The sequence below is a fragment of the Panthera tigris genome, chromosome A2 (genome assembly GCF_018350195.1).
Source record: "Panthera tigris isolate Pti1 chromosome A2, P.tigris_Pti1_mat1.1, whole genome shotgun sequence".
In the NCBI taxonomy this organism is placed as follows: domain Eukaryota; kingdom Metazoa; phylum Chordata; class Mammalia; order Carnivora; family Felidae; genus Panthera; species Panthera tigris.
The window spans coordinates 89,773,031-89,796,426 of NC_056661.1; the positions used below are offsets into that span (position 1 = coordinate 89,773,031).

Here is a 23,396-nt window from a genome sequence, read left to right on the forward strand (position 1 = left end):
GCAGAGTTGAGGTTAATGAGAGTGGAGGGTAATGAGTTAAGGATCTCAGCAAGAGTTCATTACTTTGAGTTTCTCTGCTTAATTTTATTTGTGCTACCTACTCTTAGAACTGTTCAGTAGAGCTATACTGTGTTTCTTTGGGAAAAATTAAGCAATGATCTGGAAAGAAACATTCGTTTACCTAAACCTAAATGTGCTTTGGTTTATCTAAATTACACATTTTAAGGCTGCCATCTGAACTCTAGTTGTTGATGTAAATATATTTAATACAGGCATAACTAAAAACACCTCGACTCTTATTATACTAAACTCCCTTGGATTATACAATTCCCACCCGAAGGTGTTTGGGATACTCTATTAGTTAATGATTCTGGAGTGCTGTGCCTCTTTTTTCTCAAAACAGCTTAATAGAATTTGAATAGATTTTGGAAGCTATTGCACACTGGACCTTAATAAAGTGGTATTTTCCCTTTCACAATGGCAGTGTCTTGAATTCACAAACATTTTTCACACCTGTAGATTTTAGCTGCCCATCTTTTCAGGTTCTGATCATCCAGGAGTACATGGATATTTTGGCTAGACATGCCCTAAGGCTGTTTTGATTTATATTCAGAGTAACACAGGTGGTCACAATGGCAACCGAGGAAAAGAACTCTTAAAACTTATATTTTCATAAATAAAACAATGAAAATTCCAGAATGCCTTCATTCAGTGGGCTAAAACAAGGGATCAATGTTAAGAATATCACTTAGTATTGTTAAGTCCCCACTGACGCCTGCAAGAAACCTACTTTTAAAACCTCTTGTTCTGTGAGCTGGATCGTTGACAATGAAATGTGAAGCCTAACTCATAAAAAAAAGTATGCCAACACAAGGAATAGGTTAATTTTTGAGACATAAGAGAAACGGGCATCTATTTAAATTGGATGGTATTTTTCACACTTGAGGGATACTTGATCAATAAGTTGAGAAAATCTACCGAAAGCTATATATAAATGGAGAATTTTGTATATCGTGAAAATATCTTCTATGATCCACTCATTTGTGTTTGAGTTCTTTTTAAGAAGTTGTGGTGTATACAGGAAAAGAAATGAAGGTTCATCAGAGGATTTAGCCCACAATTGCTAAACACATCAAAATGATAAGCCTATCTCTGATTTTATGTCAGTGCAATTCAAATTGATAAGTTGAACAAATGCACAGATAGCAAAGAATTGAGCGATCTTTATTTTTAATTAAATTTAAATTAATATTTTTGAATGAAAAAATTAGGATAACTGTCAGAATGTCACCTGTCTCACTTCTCTACTTCATGATAGGTGACCAAACAGAATTGCACAAGATTCAGGATGGTCTTATTTTCAAAGACTCCCAGCAATAACATTTTTATAATTTACTTAGGTATCTTTCCCTGTTTCTTATTTCCTGTCAAACTTTTTTTTTTTTTCAAATCAAAATATTGTGTCTTTCTTGCCCAGTCCTCTAATCAAGATCATCCACAAAATGATGCATGACTTTTTTCCAGGGTCCTAGCTACCTCCTGCCAAAATATAGCCCGTTGGCTTGGGATAAAAATGCTTCCATTTGTGGTTCTGCATTCAACACCATCCCAAGACAGCATTAAATAAAAGAAATGAAAATTGATACCTAATTCACATTGAAAACCAGGATTCATTTACGCATGTTGAAATATGGCCAGAGTTCCAGGGTGAGAATGGTTTCCTCCAAGGTTACTCCCCCAAAAAGGAGCAGTGGTTACTCATACTTGTCTCACTTTCCTATTTTACACTGAGTTTATTGTGCATTTTTGTCTCTTCTGAGATTCTGCTAAATGCATCCAATTCTGTATTAGATGAATTTGTTGAAATCATTCCCAAGAAGTAGCATAAAATTGTAGAAGATTATCCACCAAGAATGAACACATAAAAATGAGTACAATCATAGTAATCACAGAGATAGTAGAAACTACTAGGTCATTCTTCCACTTGTAATGTAGGCTTGGTCTCCATAGCATACTGTATTTTGGAGTATTTCAGTCCAGTCTGATTTTAAATGGGTCAAGCAATGACTTCTTCTAGCACTTTTGAAAGACTATTTCACAGTCTAATAGTTCTCCCTATTAAGAACTTTATTGTGATAGTCAGCCTAATTTTCCCGTAGTTCTATTTTATCTTGTTATTTACTCCCTGTTATAACCCCACTGCATCAGTTCATTCTCCTGCCTGATTTCGACCCTTCAATCTAACTTCATACAGGACTTGTAGAATACAAAAGCTTAAGCAGTTACAGGAGAGTATATGAAGGAGACAGTTCTATACCTGGACGTCTTTTCTCAATATTTAAGACACATGTTTCAGGTCATTGATATGCATGTGCGTGATTATGTGTCCCTAATAATTTATTTTACTAACAGAAGTGTGAGGAAATTTTTCATCTCTGCCATTAATGACCTATGTGAATATTGAGGCAATCCTTTCTAAGTAATGTTCTATGTGGATGCACATTTATGAGACATTTTCATTGCAAATTCAATGTCAACAGAACCCTGTCAACGCCCACACTACAAGGGAATTCTGTGACACACTGGTCTGATGCTCCACTGAGCCTCAGAAGCTGTTGTCATGTAAATTCTACTACTGAAATGAAAGTGACTTCCATAATTAATAGAATGTGCTAGGAATATAATAGTGTATATAGTTTAGATGCATACGTGAACATGATACACATAGTAATTCTGTTCGAATACAGTAGTCCCTTCATACTAAAAGCAATCTGAAAAGCCAGTATAATTAAGCTCAAATTCATCACTGTGCTGTATCATGAAAAATAAGCTCAAATCATGCATATATCTGTATGGAACATATTTAGATGTATGGAGGTACCATATGTGAAGGTTAATTTAAAAATAGAAAAGCCTGAAATAACTACCAGAGAGAAAGAGGTTTTTATTTTGCTCACTTAAAATCTGGTTCCAAGACCTCCATGTGTAGGCTTCTTTTAAGATTCTGAAGCAAGTATCTTGGTAGACTCACCATCCCACTCAATTGTTTCTCCAAGTCCCGGGCATTGAAATGCAAGCCCTGCTGGATAGTAGACGAGTAAATGATATAATCAGGAAGTAAGTTCGTAGGTTACACTTGGCAAATTCAGAAAATAAAGGACTAAGAGTAAGGTAAATCAGCAGCTACATACAGAAATTTAGTGCTGTCTTCTTTTCTACATGGCGAGCACTAGATTGTAAGTGGAAACATTTGTGTGAATTAAGTTACGGGAACAGTAAGGGGAAGTGGCCTTCCCAAACTGAATATATCGTTAATAGAGGTAAATTAGACTGCATGGAGTAAATAATTTTTCAACTAGTATTCTCCCTCTGGAAGCCCAAAAGTGTCTTTATCGTGCCATTCATCTCATGGTGAGTATCCTCAAAATGATTTTCCTTAGAAACAAAGGGGAAATCAATTTTCCTGTTATAGGGACTGTAGACTGTCAATATACTTGGGACTTCTCTCTGGGACAGGGACCTTCTAAGAAGTCTGTGTCTACAAAGAATCTATTTCCTCCCGAAATCAGTAATCTTTTTATGGAACTGGAAATGATACACTGTGCAGAGAAATAAATTTGGAAAACATGCAGATATTATCTATACAAGCACAGACAAAAAACATCATGTTTGAAAGTAAAACCATGGGGCGCCTGGGTGGCTCAGTCGGTTAAGCGTCCGACTTCGGCTCAGGTCACGATCTCGCGGTCCGCGGGTTCAAGCCCCGCGTCAGGCTCTGGGCTGATGGCTCAGAGCCTGGAGCCTGCTTCCGATTCTGTGTTTCCCTCTCTCTCTGCCCCTCCCCCGTTCATGCTGTGTCTCTCTCTGTCTGAAAAATAAATAAACGTTAAAAAAAATTTAAAAAAAAAAAAAAAAAAGAAAGTAAAACCATATATATAAAGTGTCTCCACAGAAAGCCCAAGGTAGCTCTCATTTTTAACTCCTTGTCAGAATTTGCTTCACCATCACTGCCTATGCACCACTATACACACCCACCCACACCATTCCAAGGAGATGCAAATTTCAAAACTATGATGCAGTTAAAAAAAATGCAACTTGTCAGTGCAGCATGGGAGCATTAAGACTGTAACAATTTGAAGAGATTCCTCTAAAAAACAGATACCATCAGGAAAAAAAAAAAGGTGCCATCAGGGAAGCAGTAGGTCAATACATATTTATCAAGGACTTTTTATAACCACTGGACATGCATGCAACGGGGACACAAAAAATGTTCCAATGCACACAAAATTCCACAAACATGTGAAGTTCAAAGAACTCCAAAAATCAAACTTGAAACTCTAGAATACAAAGAGGCTACCAAAATAATCAACTGAATGAAAAAGCCTCCTCCTTCATTTAACAGACCTATTGGGATTTGAAATTTCAAACAGGAATGTATTTGAGACAGTGCTAAATGTTGTCAGGTGACAAAACTAGCAATGTATCATAATAACAGATGATAATTGATGACCAACTGCCATGTGCCAAGAATTCCACGAAAACATTCCATGGATTATCTGATTTAATATTCATAAGAACCCTGTGAGGCACCCACTGTGATCTCCATTTCACTCAGGAAAGGGAAGCCCAGAGAGATAAAGTAATTTCCTCCAGTTCAGGTTAAACTGAAATTCAAAACTTAGGATCTTACCCCAAGTTCTAGTCTGTTTACTGCTAAGCTACACTGCCTCCCAATTTATGTTTGATACTGGATGCATTTCACTCAACAGTTATTTTCGAGTTCCAAGTTTAGGGACATACTTTGGTGCTGAGGAAAACCCACCAGTGAAAGAGAACCCACAAAAGTACTCCCCAGGCTCAGCCCTTACACTCCCCCAAACAGACATGGTGTCTTCAGAGGGGCAAAGAAATGCACATGGAAGAAATAAACTAAAATATGATTTGGAATTCATCAGAACTCAGGAAAAAATTGTAGCACCAGGAAAGTCTATGAAGACAAATGTTTATTAACAACCTGAGAAGTCAACACCAGGTGTGAACATGTGAGCAAAATGTATTTCCCAGAGCCTGATTCGATGAACATCACAATCAGCACAACTAAATACAGTGGCAAAGATAGTCTCATGAAAAGTCAGCATGAGGGTGAATCGCGTTTCTGCTTGTTAAGGCTAAAATGCTCAGGTTTCTCTCCTCTTTACAACCTACTGACGTCCTTCCAGGAAAACAAGCTGATAAAAATACCTTGTAGACTAGTAAAAATTTGAAATTTCCTTACCCAGCTGAAATAGTCATTCATCATTTACCTAGGAAATTCTCAACATGTTACACATTTTGGCATTTATTCATAATGCATACAACAACTTGAGAAAGGACAAGGTCAAGGGTTTCAAGTTTTAAATACACTAAGGACGGGAGATGCCAAGTGACCTGCTGGTTTTTCCAAAGATTCAGTCAGTCAGTAGAAATGCTCTGGGAAAATCCACATATGATTCCCTGACCTTGGTGCTTTCCCACAGGCAGGAAACCTGCTGTCTTGATTACGTGAATTTATAATTCATTCCAGACAACCCAAGAGCTCAAATAGGAGTCTTTACTTGAAAGTCTTTCTCTGATTTGTGATTTGTATTATAGTATTTTACAGACATAAAAAATGAATGGATATCACAGATCTGTCCCTCCATCTGGTACAGACTGTTTCATTTGATTGTTAATAATATATAGCCAATAGATTATTAGCATTATTTTATATTTTGCTTAACAATTTCGGTGCACCATGTGTTGTTGGTGAATATAAAATAATATAAACTTCTTTCACAAAATATGTTGAAATACTTGCCGACTTAGGAGGTGGCACTGCAAGGTCAGAAACAGTTGGCATTTGTAACTGCCTCAAGGAGAAAAAGATCTGGGGAACATAGTTCGCTCTTTCTATTGTGAAGCATCTTATCTTTCATAAAGAGGCAAAGACCCTCCACATTCTGAGGCATTAATCAGAATATATCTGATATATATTGGTGACCAGAGCATACCTCACTTCAAAATTAATAAAGAGCCAAAACATGGAAATTTGATTACTGATATGTCTTCTCCACAGATTTTGCTTAAGGACTGCCCTTGGGGAAACTGCTTTGTATAATGTGAAAAGCCCTACCCCTTCCAAGAAAAATGTCTTCCGCTACCTGCCATGATTCAATCAATTCTATGAATTTTAAGCTAAATTATTTCATCCCCAAAGTACAAAAGACTCTATGTTTCAAGGTCCACATAGTTCATCAACCTTCCAATGCCATGAATTTGTAGGTTCATTTTTTTCAGAAAAGCTAACATCATCCAGTTGGTGGGGAGTGGCAGGGTGCCTACATCATAATTTTGCCTAAGAAATGGCCTTCTTTGGCTCTCAGTTCCCGAACGAACAGGATGCAGAAATTTTAGAAGAAAGAGACCTCCGTTGTGGTTAGTGAACAAAGGAAGCCCTGGATGGATGAGATTGAGGTCTTATTGAGTGCTCATCTTGCCCCCCCCCCCCCTTTTTTTTCTTCTGAAATCCTAAAACTGTATTTGTTGCTATGTAATGTAGGGAGGGAATCTGCTAATTTTAAGTGTGTTCCTAAGATGGAAAAGGTTGGAACAGGTGAAGTAGGGGAGAATAAGGAAGTTTAAGGGCAAAGTCAGAGGTCTCCTCTCCCTGTCCTTCCCACCCTCCCATGTACAACACAAACAATAATCATCTTGATTCTACTGCAAATTGTGTTTATCCAATTACTGTTTATCTGCATTAGAATCATTTTGAAGTTTATTTAAAATGAAGAATTCTGGGGCAGATGTGTCCTTTAGCTTGGGGTTTAGCAATATATGTATTAAATGTCTTTCCAGATTATTCTCATGTACACTCAAGCCTCAGAAGTACTACTGTCTCAGTCTGCTCGGGCTGCTAGAACAAAATACTATAGACTGGGTGGCTTAAAGAAGACATAATTCTCCTAATTCTGGAGGCTGGGAAGCCCAAGGTCAAGGTGCCCAGCAGATTTGGTTGTTGGTGAGAGCCCACTTCTTGAAGGATCACCTTTCACCTGGTGAAGACAGAGAGTTCTGGCCTCTTTTCCTCTTCTTTACAAAGATGCTAATCCCAGTATGGGAGCCCATCCTTGTCATCTCACCTAAATCTAATTACCGCACAAAGGTCCCACCTCCAAATACAATCACATTGGAATTAGGGTTTCAACAGATGAATTTGGGGTGAGAGAGGAGGGCACAAACATTCAGCCCGTAACAATTAGACATAGAATGATGGTCATACAGAGAACACCCAATGAATCACTCTACGCAATTATTCCCCACCGCAAGTCCACTCTAATTAGATTAACCAGTTGTCTACAATCAATTCTGCAAGCCGGAGTATTAATTAATTAATTAATTAAGCTCAACTAATGAAGCACAGTCCCCATGAGTCGTGTGAATAGATTCATTTTCTGGAAACCTCATATTGTTTTCATTGCAAGGAAATTTTTCTTTCATTACCTATAGCAAATTCCACTAAGATTCACAAACTTGATGCATATTTATTAAAATGTGGGAAAGGGAGGTTACTGGCTTTAAAGAGTATTATCAAGGAAAACATTAGATTTATAAGAATAGAAACGCTTCTTGATTTGGGTAAGCGCACACTTAAAACTCAAATTGCCTTTATCACTATATCCCTGTGAGCTGGGGGATGTGGGAAAACATCATTTTGTCACAGCTCTCCCCTTTGCCCTCCGGATCTGCAGAGCGGGTGAAAATTAAAAAAAAAAAAAAAAAAAAACTAATTTGGCAACTTCTTATCCATTCTCCACTCAGCTTCTACTTCGTTCAAGTGAATGGTTGCTTGGCTGAAGCCGTCACTCCTCACAAACACTGCCAAAGATAGTTTCCTAAGCAGCGTCCGGAGCCACATGGGAAAAAAACTGAAGAGGGAATGAGGGATGGGCAGCAGGGGGTTGGGGAGGCCTAGGCTGGGCCACCAGCTTCACTTCCTAGGGGGTCTGAGCAACTTCTTTGTGTTGCCTTGCATTCCACACTTAATAACTGACTTCATGAAGTGAAAAGCAATAAAAAAAAAAAAAGATCACATTTCCCCACTCTTCCCAATATGAAAAAACATTTGAATTGTTAAAGCTCAGGCTGTCTCAGGCACAAAAATGTTAAATTGCTGGAAGTTACACTGTGTCCCTGGCAGAGCGTGGCTTCCTTACCCACTGTGGTGCTAACAGCTCTTATACTGATAACGGCCCTTCTTCCACTGACACAGAGTTCTGTCCAGCTCAAGCTAAAAGCCCAGCACCACCCCAAACCAGTATCTTCCTTCTTAGTTCCCGATGCTAGCAGGAACACCCTCATTTCCCTAGCAAGTGGTTTAAAATATTAGAATTGCCAATGACCTTTCTGTTTGGTCCTCTGTCGATCCTTCCTTCGTAACTCATCTTGGGCACGTCTTCTTTTCTCTACTACCAGTGCCAAAACATTAGCCCTTGTCTTTCAATCTTCTGTAGCAGTTTATCTCCTCCAGTCTCTCCATCTTCGTTTATTATTTATTTGCCAGACATTTAACCAGTGCCTACTGTGGGTCCAGTCAGTGTTCTAGAGATAGTGTAGCAGTGAAGGACAAGAGAGTTTAGAAGGACTTTTCTTCTCATTCAGCTTACACTAAATAGAGTCAGACCATAAGCAAGCAAACTAAGGTGCTGTACAGAAAATATAGTGATGTGAGGAAATGATAAAATATCACAACACCAGGATGTATAAAAATGGAGGTGGGGATTTGAAAAAGGCAACATTCAGCTACCAGTTGAATTTTGATTTGTAACTGACTTTTACATTCCATTGCCTGGCTTAAAAGGCATTAAAGAGCAGCTTGTCAATTGAGAAGGCAGTTTGAACTTCCCAACTTGGCCATCAAGATTTTCTACAAGCACATTTCCCATGTATCTTTCCAACCTTTCTTTCTCAAGGGGATCCCCTCCTGTACCCAGATTTTCTGTTGGTACACAAAATAGACCTTTGAGCATCTTTATGGTCACAAGTCCATTTAGAACGTGTTTCCACTTCTTTTCTATGAACCTGGGTTTTAAGGCAAGTTTCAAATCTCCCCTTATCTAAGTCCATACTAACACTGCTTACGTTTGTCCTTCCAAAGCCATTTTTATCCACAACAGTCATGTGATCCTCATCAGATACAGGCTTCACCAGTGAAACACTGTTTTGACCTGAGTAATAGGTAGCAAGACCACTAATTTGTGGAATAAAATCAGAAGGCAAATTTACTGTCATTTCTCATTGCCCCTTTAAAATGCATTCAGTAAGATATAACATACTTGGATGTGATTTAACGATAAGCCTTAATGACAAACAGACTCCATTCAAAAATTAGTAAGCGTGGACCAATATAATAATGATAACTTTGAACTTTCAAGTTGAGCCTTCTCTCTGTCTGCAACAGGAGCCTATTTCAAATGGGAAGTTGAGAATGAAAGCTCTCTACCTTCTCAGGTTCTCTTCCACCCTTCCTTGTTTCTCTTACTAACTCAAGCTCTGACTCTTCCAAAGTTGGGGTGGAAGGAGAGCTTCAGCAGAACAGGTTAGCAAAACAAGAAGTTCTTATCTGACAGGGGCGCCTGGGTGGCTCAGTCAGTGGAGTTACTGACACTTGATTTCAGCTCAGGTCATGATCTCGTGGTTCCTGGGTTCGTACCCCATAGGATTCTCTGTCTCCTTCTTTCTCTGCCCCTCCCCTGCTCATTCTCTGTTTCTCTCAAAACAAACAAACATTAAGAAAAGAAATTCTTATCTGACAGGTTTCATATTCTCTGGGCCCCCAGATTGTTAAGGCTGACTCCCTCAAAGTGAGTGTGCGTGTATGCGTGTGTTTTGAGACTTCTTTGTTCATTGCTGAGGGTCTTACCTCCGTTTCCTTGACACAAATTTCCCTTTGCTGAACCACACCCCTTTAGCACCTGCTCTTTCTGCAAGACACTCTACACAGGCTCATTGTTGAGGTCTCATTGCCCCTCCAGCCCTTTCTCTGGGGTTAGGTCTCTCTCCGTCCCTCCCCTGCTTTGGTTCACGAACACACTAACATGTTGTTGCAGGAACAACCCTAAGCATACGGACGAGTCCCGGTGCTGCAGTATTTTATTGTGGCTCCACTGCTGAAGCATCTCAACATCTCATCCTTCTCTTATCCTCTGCATTTCCCAGTCTGGAGTCAGACCTAGCCCATTTTGTGATGCTATATGCTTTGGGGCACATAAGCATCTCCTGATACTCTCTCTCTTCTGAACATACTTTGACCATATTTGACATAATGAATGTAGTGCCTTTGCTTTCTTAGATGGCTGTGGTTTCTAATTCAGCTGTGAATTTAGCAAAGTGCCTTGTACGGATAGATGCTTGTGGGATGTGTGAGTATGGTAATAAATTCAAAGTAAAAAAGCCTCTAACTTTTTATGACCCAGAAAAATGTTTTTTATGGGGCTACCTGTATGAAGACTTACAGAAATCAATGCCTATGAAATAATTTAAGAGGTGGCTAGAACATCCATCTGTCTTGCCTAGAATTAGCTCCGAAAGGACAAAGATCTTGCCTTTTTTCAGCAGTCTGTAATAATGAATGGAACATACAATGATACCTAACACATATTTAATGAATGAAGGAATCTATTTTTAAAGTTTTTATTTACTCCCTGAGTATCTTCCTTGCTGAAATATTAGCATCAATTTCCCCCCTTCATCTATTATGCTTTAAAAGTAAGAAATATTGTTACAATCTTAATTTTATTCCATAAATGATATCATTTTCCTAAAGGCATTTTGGATCACCAACAAAATAACTCCTTACAAAAATTTTAAAATTTGGCATGTAAAGTAACATCAATTTAATTAAATAAGCCTATACTGAAGGCCCACTACTTTTGAAGCACTGGGCAAGGCATTGTGGAGAAGAGGATGAAAAAGGAATCATTGTCTCCCTAAGAATTTAAAATCTTATAGAAGAGATGAGATATGTATGTAACTATAGTAACAGGCAAATTCAGGAGCTCACTTATAAGACCCCTGAGTGGATAATAATACTGCTGCTTGATATAAATGTAGAAAGCATCATGTAAAAAAAAATTGCTTCTGTGTTGGACCTTGAAAAACGGTTAAGATTTCAGGAAGTGGAGAAAGTCATTCTAGACCTATGCAAAGGCAGAGATGCGGTCTGTGGATATGCTTGGGGAAGAGTGCATGAACTGGCTGAGTTTAAGGGTAGGTATACCCTCAAGGGAGGTGGTAAAACTGTAAGAGCAGGTGGCATAATGGCTAATAATTCTCCTACAGGCAGAGGGAAACCTCTGAGAACATTTGAGCACGGGAATCTGAAAGCCCCACGTGAAGATAAATATGAGGAAATAAAGGTTTAGGAGTCGGGAAGATGAGCTGGCCCATTATGGCAACAGGTGAAGGGTAATGATGGCCTAAACTAGGGCAGCGGCAAGGGAAATAGAAAACACGTAAGCATCTAATGGACACAAAGATGAATAGCACCTAGTAGGTAGGAATTAGTAGTTGGGTGACAAACACCAGCAAAAACAATTAAGCTAATCATTTTCCTCTTTCCACCAGAAAGACCATGCTCTTTCAAATCCCTGCTTTAATAAAGGACAAGGAGGCTTGAACAAATGGTTATTTTTTTTTTTAGAAACTTGGGTCAAAAGAAGATTTTAATAACCCAAGTAATAAACTATTTGCAAACAAGACAGAAATGAAGTCATTATTTTCTGCGTGGTTATGATTTGATAGAATTTATCCACGGACAGTGGGTGAAGCCACCCTGCTTTCTCACCAAGCCTCTCCAAGAGCCACCCACTGGCCTCCTTGACCCCTAGCTTACCCCTCAAATCTATCCACCAGGCGAAAGCCACAATTATCTTAATATAAATCTGAGCATGTTACTGTCTGCTCAAAACTCTCCAAAGACTTTTCCATTGCTCTTGGGATAATCAAACCGTGCTTTACCTGGCCCGCTATGATCTGCATATGCCTCCAGCTGTGTCTCATCCCTTTCAACCCACTTCTTCCAATCAAACTGAACAGCTTGCTTGCCTTGCCCTCTCCTCTCGCTTCCCCCTCCCCTTCTCCCGGCCTGGGCAACTTCCCAGAGCACTGCCCCACTCAATTAGAATGTTCAGGGCTCAATTAGAATTCTGTACCACTCGTGACCTCTTCTGGTAGGTTATTTCTTGCTGCGCACACCCCAGGCTGCCTGCACCTCCCTTCGTCACGCGTTATTATCATCACCTATGTCCCCACGGTAGTGTTTAGAGCTAAAAAGACAGAGATCAGGCTTGCTTATTCACAGTTGTATCTCTATTGCCCAATAGAGCGAGTATCACGTAGGGAAAAAATCTATAAATATTTATTGAATAAATGGAGTCGTGGATAATTAAATCACTCTGGAGCTCATTTTCCTCATCTTTAAAATTGGGTATTGATTTTTAAGATGACTTTTGTCACATATTTTAAGTAACCTTTGTCAATAAAGACAATTCAGCATCCCAAGTCAGAACCAGTAGACTCAAAAACCAATGGGTCCTGTTTAAAATTTATATTTTATTTACTGTCTAAATAGCAAAATCACTAATAATGGTAGTGATATGTTTCCTTATTCCTCAACCTGTCCTCATTTTGCAAACATTTCTCCTCTTTCGGTCGCCTTAAACGGTGAAGTATGAGTAGCAAAGAAATAGAGGCAAATGATCACGAAAACTTTGCAAGAAAGTCAGCTTCCAGGCAGATTTCCTCCTCGGAACTTTCGTAAATGGAAACACATTTTAGACATTTTCATAAGAGGATCCACAAATCTCATTTGTTTATACTAGTTCCCAGCAGCTTTAGTGAACAACACCCCAAGGTGTTCCATTTGGTACAAACTATTACAATACTTCTTAAGATAAAGTAAATGTGGTTCACACATATATCCTCCACAGCATTCCTAGGAGAAGGAGAAGAACACTGTCGAGTAACAACAACTTCTACTTAGTACTTATTACACACCAGGTGCTGTTTATTGCTTTACCTATATTAACTGATTTCGTTCTGACACCAGTCCTGTGAGGTGTGTAACATTATGATTCCCGTTTTACAGAGGATTAAACTGAGGCACTCTCACAAGTAGACATAATAAGGATACAGCTAGGATCTGGCCCCAACAGTTTTAGCTCATGAACTTGACTAGTTGACTATACTGCCTCTCTTGTGAAATCCTCCCCGAACTAGAATCTTTAATATGCAAACACCATTTGGAAGAATTATCTTCTATTCCCTCACTTGAAAATCAAAAACAACTGAAAACCTAGTGACACTCTGAGCTCTTTGTAGCAAATAAAAATCAGTAGGATGGTCAAATATTGGCTCAACTTGCCCATTTTATTGATCAGAATATATATAACTGTTTGCCTTCCTTACTTTCACTTAAAGCCTTCTCATTCTAGTAGCTTGAGAGTCAGATGCAACTAAAAAGAACCATTCTCAAGCCTTTATTTCCTCACAAAAAAACCTGCTCTTTTCAACTTCAGAATTTGTCCACAGCTTGAAAAGGCAGAACGACAATGCTCTTAATCTTTCTATTAAAAGAAATAGAATTTCAAGTAAAAAAGAAAAAAAAATTACTTCTTTTATTTTCCAGGGGGGAACATCTCAGATTTCTTTTGTATGAAAAAAATAATTGATACATTGGTGAAACCGGTGAGCAGGAAATTGTCCTACTTTCTTCCTTTTCCTGTCCATCCAGCTCTCAGAGTAGGTATGTTTACATGTATCTAATCCTTAAATTGATTTATTAAGCTGAGTCTACAAGTTAAAAAAGAAGAGGTCCTGAGAAGATAATTACAGGAATACAAATCAAGAGAGACAACTTTGAAAGAATAGTAATTGTGCTTCTTGAAACTGACCTTAAATCCTTAAGAGGAGGAAGAACAGATTAAAGCAACCTTTTCTCTCTATTCAGAAGTGATGGCGAATTAATTGTGCAGTTTAGCTGAACTTTGCTTTTCCTTGTATCCTAGGAGAAGATCTCTGACAGACTGGGAATTTTTGCTTGTTTGTAAGGTAAACTCACTATCTAGAGACGGTTCTTAATAGCACATGGTCTCATTGGAAAACCCTGATTCCCAAAACAAAGACGAAAACATGAATGTAATAATCATCCATTGGCAAGGAAAAAGAAAATAGGATGTTTGAAAATATTTATTTTGATAACTTAGTTTTAAGTAATCCCTAAGAAAAACCCTCGCCAACATCAGCAGTCTGACTTCAGGATCCAAACTCGCTCATCCCTGAAGAGGTAGAAGGCTTGTGTCTTACGTGGCTTCATAGTTATTTTGATTACAGTAGCACTTAGTGAACATTTTATCTATTTTTGGTTTATCAACTAATCTGCGCAGTTCTATCAAAGAGAAGATTCCAGCATTTGCAGATAAACAGCAACACTGTTAAGTGTTCGTTTTGATAGTAAAAATTAAAGCATTAGATATAGCATGGAAACAGGATGGCTATTTCCCTGCGTGAACATCCATTTCACTTAGTTAATGTTACCTTATGATGCTAATTCTGTAGCTCCCTTCATTTAATCATGATAGATTTATTCATCCATTCAACAGCTGTTAACTAAGCACATATATCCATCCTATTTGTACTACGTTAGACACTGGCAAGCAAAAACATTAAACAAACAAAAAATGGTCTCTGCCCTTAAAGATCTTTATTTGCCATTTGAGAATTCTACGTTTTAAGATTTTTTAGAAAGTGTAAGTGGCATCATAATCCATGTAATTTTTCAGGCAGAAGCGAGACAAGAAGTCTATAGGAAAAGACATGTGCTTCTTTGGGCTTTCCTAAAAGAATGCCAGGGACTTAAGAGCTGCCCCAAATGAAGTGCCTTTCCTTTTTCTCTTAGTAACAAGATTTGCTTAATGCTTTCAAAAAGGAGCACATGTTGCAGGGTAACATACACAGGTGATGACTAAAGGATGTGCTGCGGTGGCGTCCTTAACACATCAGTCCAAGTGAAAATGCCTCCGCTTACTTTCACTCAATTTTGGCAACCATCTCTTCTTCCCAGAAACTTTGAGTTCCTTCTGTATGTGTCTGACCATGTAGTAGGCGCTGGGTGTCTGTAGACTGGACTTCAAGTTACTCATGGTCCTATTGTACAGCATTTCTAGAAAGTAAATCACTTGTGTAGTCTTTAACTTATTAAGGACAAAATGCTCAGGATGCTTAAATATTCCAGAGGTGGGCCGCCTGGGTAGCTCCACAGGTTAAGCGCCCGACGCTGGGTTGTAGCTCAGGTCATGATCTCTCGGTTTCATGGGTTCGAGCCCCGCATCGGGCTCTGCAATGGCAGCAAGGAGCCTGCTTGGGATTCTCTCTCTCATCCTCTCTCTACATCCCCTACTTATGTTGTCTCTGTCTCTCTCAAAAATAAATAACTTAAAAAAAAAATTCAAGAGGTACTCAACAGAATGTAGACTCAAAAAAAAAAAAAACCCCACATTTTCTAAAGTTATTTTCCTGAGGTTAAAAAGAACTTGGTACAATGATGAAAACAAAGTATTCTTGGACAATTTTTAAAAATGTAATCTGAGTCAAATGGCACTCAGACATGTACATGGGGCCAATTAAGACTTTACAGAATAAAAAGCATCTTTGCTGCCAATGTTGTTCTGAAATTAATCGCAAAATGTGTTTTTTCAGTGACATCAAAAATCATAAACTAATCAATAAATCAACGAAGGCTAGAAACCACCACCAGCTTGTAAATTGATTTACTATCTATTTTAATTCCTCCATAGAGGAATATAATAGGCACTTTCCTTTCACAGTTTAATGTTTCCAAAATTGAGATATAATTCAATTTATGTGCACATTTTATGTAATAATATTTCTTTTCCAAAAAGCCGTTCTCAAATTCAGGGTGAATCTTATAATGAATAGTGACAGATTTAAAGAAAGACATTAGTTGCAGGCCCACTAAATGCCCATCTTACAAACTGTATGCTCCATATTAAGTGTAAATATTTGAATCCAATTTACTTTTAAATGTTTCACATTTTGCTACAAACGGAACAATCAACAGTCTTTCATCAAAATCCACTATCACTTTCTTTGAAATACCTCATTGCCAGAATCAGAAATTATCTCTTCACACTTTCATGATCTCTGCTTGAAAGTAAGAATTGTTTCTTATTAATCTCTATACATTTCTTATAGGGAGAGCCATGTCCTGGTCATTTTTGTAGCACTGGAGTCCATAATAATGCCTTAAAAATAGTAAATGTTGAAGGAAGGAAGGAAGGAAGGAAGGAAGGAAGGAAGGAAGGAAGGAAGGAAGGAAGAAATAAAGACATTGGACACAATGAGCTTTCAATAAATATTAGTTGAATTACAATGAGGTACCAAAGGAAATTAATAAATGCTAACACAAAAAATTATTTTGATATTTGATTTTATGTGTATCTAAGGCCTGTGTATCTTCAAGAGTCTTAGTATGTCCATTGTTGGCTCAAAGTTACTTCTCATATACCCAACTATTTGTATGATATGGTCTATTAAAAAAATGTGTCATGTGTCACTTTTATCTTAAGGATGACTTTTTGAAAATATGAATTCATTCAAAACACAACCTTCTTCAGTGATTACTTTCTACACATATTCTAATATTAAATTCTTTTAATGTATCCTTACCTTTACACTTGAACATCGACATACCTCACCACTAATACCCATGAGAATCACCAAACCTAGCATTTGGTTTTTAAACAGAACTCATCCATTCAGACTTCTTGCTATCATTTCTTGTTTATATTACAGCTCTTCCCCTGATGAGTTAAAATAGTTAAATTCAAAATTTGAGTTAAGTTCAAAAACTGCCTCAATATGGGGCTAGTACAAAGAAGTATTTAATGCAACTAGTGAAAAGTAAACAGTTTTTTCTTCAAATGCTCAGTGACCTCTAAACTAGAAATTTTAAAAGAATTTGTAAGTTATTTATTATCTAATAGCAGAGACTATTTTGCCAATGAGATCTCTTGGGGTATAAATGTAAACAGGCAAGGGATGCCTGGGTGGCTCTGTTGCCTAAGTGTCCAACTTCGGCTCAGCTCATGATCTCACGGTTCGTGGGTTCAACCCTCGTGTCGGGTTCTATACCGACAGCTCAGAGCCTAGAACCTGCTTCAGATTCTGTGTTTCCCCTCTCTCTGCCCTTCCCCTGCTCATTCTCTGTCTCTGTCTGTCAAATCTCAAAAATAAATGAAACGTTAAAGAAATTATTTTTAAAAAAAAATGTAAACAGTCAAGAATAAAGGCTCTCAAACCAAGCTCTGTAGTAGTGGTATTTATAGGTCACACACAAAAAAGGAGGAACCAAAAGATGCAGCTAAGTGCTGGTGACTGAAGAGGCAGGACAAGAGAAAATGGGGATCATGAAATCAAAGAAGAAAGTCTTCTGAGAAGGCAGTGGTCACAGTACTGATGCTACTGAGGGACGACTTAGCTGACAAAATTGACAGGATCAATGCTTTAGCATCTTGATTGTAGAAATTAATGAGACCAATGCAGTTGGCATCTTAAAAGCCATTGGAAGTTACCATGGAGTTGGGAGATAGAAAACTATTTGGAGGGGAATGAGTTGAAAATTGGATTTGAGGAAACAAATAGTTATTACTCCTTGTTAGTATAGCTCTGGAGGAGTGGGCAGGGCAAGGCAACAGAGCAGAACATGGGTTAAAAGACAACGTATAAATGTTTCCTAACTTTGGCTCAACTGTGTAACATAAAGATGAGATTTAAGTAGTCATCTTGGGGCCAGATCCAAAGGCCTTATAGACCTTGTTAAGAATTTTGTTGTGAGATTTTGGGCTTAGAGTAATGATAAGCCATTCAAGTTCCCGCACATGTGCCGTTCATGACCTAGTGCAGGAGAGAGAGATTAATCGAATGTCTCAAATAAACATAAAATTGTAACTTCCATGCATGCTAAAAATAAAAGATAGGCAATGCTGTGGGAACACCTAATAAGAGGGTTTGATATCACGGAAGTCAGGCTTCCATGAAAAAGTGACAACTGGAGAATGAGTAAGTGGAGAGGAAATAAAGTTGTATTCGGCGGGCGGAGCGGAAGCACAGATCCTGTGAAAGCAGACAGTATGGCATCTAGGAGGAACTGAAAGGCCACTGTGACTGCAATATTGAGATCCGGGAGCAGCACTGTCCATGTTGAGAGTTGTCCTTAGCCTAAAAACAATGGGAGATTGTTCAAGTACTTAGCAACAGAAGCTGGGTCATACATCCTTGGATGAAAAAAGCCCACTGGAATATGGAGAATGGATCGGGGTGGAGGGGTCTGAATGGATGCAGGTACACCAGTTCATAGGACTTTTGTAATTGTACAGAACACACAAGATGGTGGCACCAGCAGGAATGATGAGGAGTAGATAGTCTAAAGAAAAATTTTACAAATTAAAAACTGAAAAGACTTAGCGATAGATGGGTTACGGATGTAAAATTTCATCTGGATGTTTACACAGTTGTTCAGGATATTCACAATGAGTCAATCGGGCCATCAATCAATAAGCATTTATCGAGTGCCTGCTATGACATCAATATATCATTCCTTGTACAGAAGGCTGGAAATGATTTATGCCTTAGGAGCAGATATCACATTCTCGGCATTGTTCATCTCCATTGTTTTCGACACACTGAAAACAAATAAGCCATTGTTGGTGAATATCCATTGTGTCTTAGGGGTTTGGGAACAAACAGTGCCTTCAGAAACTACACTAAGCTCAACCAAAAGGGATGACAAAATCATCTCCACCCAGTACAGCCTGCACAACTATGTGCAAGCAGATGAACGTTGTAGTTGGCTGAGAAACCCTCAGAGGGTGATTCACCAGCACAACCACCAGATGCAATTACATACTCACCTCCTCCTGCCACAGGTACTAGTAAACCCAAGTCACACATATCCCTAATTCCATTCTTAATTGAACCTTAAGGAGGAGAGTGTGACAGCATTAACCTTGGGGAGTCCTGCTTAGCATCACTCCGACGCAAGCAAGAGAGACTGCTTTGAAAATATCATGAAGATGAGTTTTCTTAGGTGTGTCCCTCCACTTCCTGGGAAAGAGAGCTAAGACTTCAAATAAATCTGACACAAGTTTTAGAATATGAGAGATTTATTTTCAGTATCGCTGTTTATTGTGGTAGCTGTGAAAGTCTGCTCAGAAAGACTTATTTTTCATTAGTCAAACTATTACCTGATACATGAGGAAATCTATTAGTTCTGTTTTCTTTCTCTGTTACCAAACTGCATGTATTTGAGAGACAAAGCACAATGAGGGAGATGAGCCCCACACTTAGGAGAACATGCTATGAATTCTGATTCTATCACTTATAAGCTGTATGATCCTGAAAGATATATTACATTTCTCCAAGTCTCCTAACGCTATCTACTTTACAATGTCGTTCGGATCCAAAAAGGTAACAAATATAAAATTACCTAATTGGGTCTGGCACTTAGTATGTGCTCATTAAACGCTTGCTGAATCTTACCAAGGCTGAACTACGGCACCTGCAGTCATACCCACTGTCGTAAGTTTCTTAATCTTTATCTGATAGTACTCATCCCCCACTACCAGTCAAAGTAATTCAATTCTCTTTTCGTAATTTAGTCTGGATATTAATTAAAATCGGTTCACTAATCAAATGATTTCCACTTAGCATTTTGCAATTTCACTTATAAATCCCTCTATGAATTTTATAGTCTTCCCTATCAACCATATGTTATATTTCTTATGTTTGTGAAGATTCTGTGTGTGATCTAAAATTAAGAAAGTGAAGATTTCACATAAATTATGTGGGGAAGAAGCAAAATAATGCAGACTATTTCCTGGCTTCTTTCATGCTGAACTGCTGTAGCTTTAATAACTTCTGCACTGCAGTGATTATGAAACTAATGCGTAGTTTTAAATGTTAACTCAGAGTGTCAGACGTTCACTTGTATTCGGCAGAATCTTAGGAAGAACAAGTTGGAGGGCTACACAATAACATGGGCTGTTAGACATATTTTCCGTCATTCACATTTTGTGAAGACTCTTACCCTCTAATCATTTTTATCTAAATTCTATTGTAATCCTCACTTTCTGAGAGCCTTCAAGTTAGAAATAAGAACTTGATGTTAATGTTAATTACAGGAGCAAGTTGAAATGTATTTTAACAAAAGCATGAGATATTGAAAGTCAAATAATGCCTTGGAGATTTTGAGCTTCTCTTAATAGGCAAAAGAATCTAGGATAAAATTTGGGGAATTTCATCACCCATTTTATAGAGAGACAATCTTGCAACTCACAGCACAGAAAATGATCTGATGAGCTTTCCTTTTCTCTGTATCAACGCTAGAAACTCTTATTCATGAAGCAAATGGAAAGCTGCTTCAAGAAATCACACTACTTCTCCAGAGTCAAAAACATGACTCCATTCACAAAACATCACCTCTCTCAGTTTAGCACACTCCACCTTAAGAAAATTAAAATAATTGCCTTAAAATAATATGCGGCATCATCAGGATGTTGTGGTATTTTTTCATCTAAAACCTGAACACCTCTAAATGAGAGATTTTATTTTCAAGAGTGAATATCCCTCTCTGGAAGCCAGAACCTGAGCTTTTAAAGCTAGTTGTTGTTGTTTTTCTTATTCACATTCCCCAAATAGACCTTCAAGTTTTAGAAACCCTTTTTTCCTAATGAATTATAGTATCCAAACCAGCTATTGTTGTTGTTGTTTGCTTTACTTTTTTTCATGAGAAGATTAGCTTGCTTATGAAACACATCTTACTAAAAAGATAGATTGAGGCACTAATGAGCTTAATGCTATTTTATCAGGACAAATTAGGAAGTTAATTCAGAGATGCAGGCCCCTGATGAGCATGCTTTTACCTACCCTCATTACTTCTGTTTACTCCATATGGATACCTGTCCCTGGCAAGTTACCCACTTAGTGCACTTCTTGCCAAAATTCACATCAGATATTTTGTTGTGTAACTTAACTACCCAGAATAAATCTTTGACGCTAAGGTTGTCATAGGAGACTATGAAATAATATGAGTAGGAACATTTATATAAAGCATATTTCTTTCCGGAAGTTTGATCTCATTTTCAAGCTCAGTACCTCTGACAGGAAGGAGGCAGCAGGAAGCAACTTATCAAATCAAAGACTTGTGGATCTTCTATTGCAAATGTCAAAATCCCTCGAAATTGTTTTGTGAAATGACTAATGTTCTACATACACCTGGTAACTAACAACGCAGCACTCTCACATCTGACCTGAATAGTAGAGATGCCTGACTGGCCCAGATTGTTACAGAATTAAGGGCATAGAGTAGTGGATGACTCAGCTAGGTCCCCAAAGCAGAGAGAGGGGAAATACCTGTTGTCTGAGATACAAGCTATCAAATAGCGACTGCTTCACTCTTAGTTAAGGAGCACCCATGCACATCACAGTGAGAATCCCAACTCCTCTTTTAGCCTTGTCCTTAGTCTGCTGTGCTACCTGCGTTTTTCTGATTTCATCAAGCAGAGGAGGGTTATTCCCATGGACACTTAGCAGCACTTTAACCCATCTGCGACCAGTTTTTCAATAGAGCCGCCGCCTAACTTTTCAGCCACTTCTGGGGAGAATGGAGGTTCACCGCTTTCCTCTGCTCTCACAAGATGCTCCCCGGAGCAGGGATAGACAGCAGGGGCAAAAACTGAGCAGGGGCAAAAACAGGCTACCAATAAATAGCTCAATGTACCTTGGCCCCAATCTTTGATATCAAAGTCAACCCCTCTTAGGTCCAAACCTCCAGGAAACTTCAAAGAAACGTCCAGCTCCTCAAGTGCTCTGCTCCTGACAGATGCCAGTTGGAGCAGAAAGGCATCAAGTCCATAACTACCAACTGGCATTTCTTTTTGATTGCAAGCTATTCCAATTACCCACCGAGCCTTTCTGTCACTTTCATCTAATCAGTAAACAACAGGCTCTTTAAGCAGACACTGGAGGGAGCCAAACCGGTAGCTTGAAGCTAATCAGAGCATTTCAAGCATTTCTTTTTCCTGCTTGTTTTTTTTTTCTTTTTCTTTTTTTCTTTCTTTCTTCCCCCCCCCCCATCCATTCCTATCTTCCTTGCCCAACCTCCCCCCCCCCCCCGCCCCCGCCAGGCCCCAATCCTCCAAAGTCTGATCCTGTTTGGTGGGAAAGTTTTGTCTAATTTCTAGACACAAATTAAAGGCAAGTGACTTCATTGGATTCTCAATTCAGATCTATCACATTGTTGTTGATCTGATTTTGTATGTCTTAGTTATTTCAACTGCCCACCATCTTAGTAACAGTAAGCATGTTTTAATATGCCGCTTCAGATTTTCTCCTGGTTAGTTTTTGTTGGTGTTTCCCTGTCGCTGTTTCCTTAGGTTTCTTCTCGTTTCCAAAGGACAGCTGAAATGTCACAATATTTTTTAATTTTTTTTTATTATACAGGCCATCAGTTATGAACAAACATACGTAATCAACAGGTTTATAGTCTCATGAAAATCTACACACCTTCACTCCATGCCGGCTACATGTTAACTATTAGGGAAATAACTGTCCTTTCATTCATGTTGGCTTTAAATAAAGTGATTTAAATGAATTCCAACCACCCCTTCCTCGCCCCGCCCCGTTGGTTAGGTTTAACACCCTTTGATGGTGTTGTTTGGGCTTTTCTCTCACATGCTAATGAGGCATTCACTTAAGCTGCTGCCACCACGTCATACAATCCTTGGGCAATTCTCACACTTGCTAATGACCTCTTCTTTGGAGAGCTGTGAATCTTGGAGGAGAGGAGGAGAGGGAAGTGAATTACTGGCCTCCTACAGACCTACCCTGAAAATATTTTCTGAAAATAGACGTGTGTGGCTGACTGGTCCTTCCCTGGAAGAGTAATTGTTGCTGCAGAAGGGACTGTCTGCTACCTGCCACACACAGGGTGTCTGTTTTGTATCCAGAGCAAACAACTCTTGGTTTTCCACAGCCTGCGTTAGCACCAAGTAATCCTTAGTGTTTCCTTAAATATGAATTTCCCAAATGTCCAAATAATGGTCATACTCCCTTCCTCACAACTATGGGTGAAAGCCTTGATTAAGCTGGGTGAACGAAGAAATTTGGAAAAAGCTCCCAACTTACTACCTCAGGGAGTGAGTGGAGTCTCTAAGGCTCTCAGGAATTCAACTGGCACCCATAGCTTCTTCAAGCAACTTTTAGAAAATATCTGGATGGAAGATACTATCTCTAATGGAGAACTC

The 23,396-nt window shown here is 38.7% G+C and overlaps 1 long non-coding RNA gene across 2 annotated transcripts in view; it reads right to left on the reverse strand.

Moving 5' to 3' along the window:
• Positions 1–2,958: 2,958 nt before the first annotated feature.
• Positions 2,959–23,396, reverse strand: part of LOC122236438 — a 47,211-nt gene continuing 26,773 nt past the window's right edge. Inside the window, exon 3 of one of the 2 annotated variants that reach the window (XR_006214492.1) lies at positions 2,959–3,079. This is a non-coding gene — a long non-coding RNA (uncharacterized LOC122236438). Of the gene's footprint in view, positions 3,083–23,396 lie in introns of both variants that reach the window. The other variant, XR_006214491.1, reaches the window with a different exon arrangement.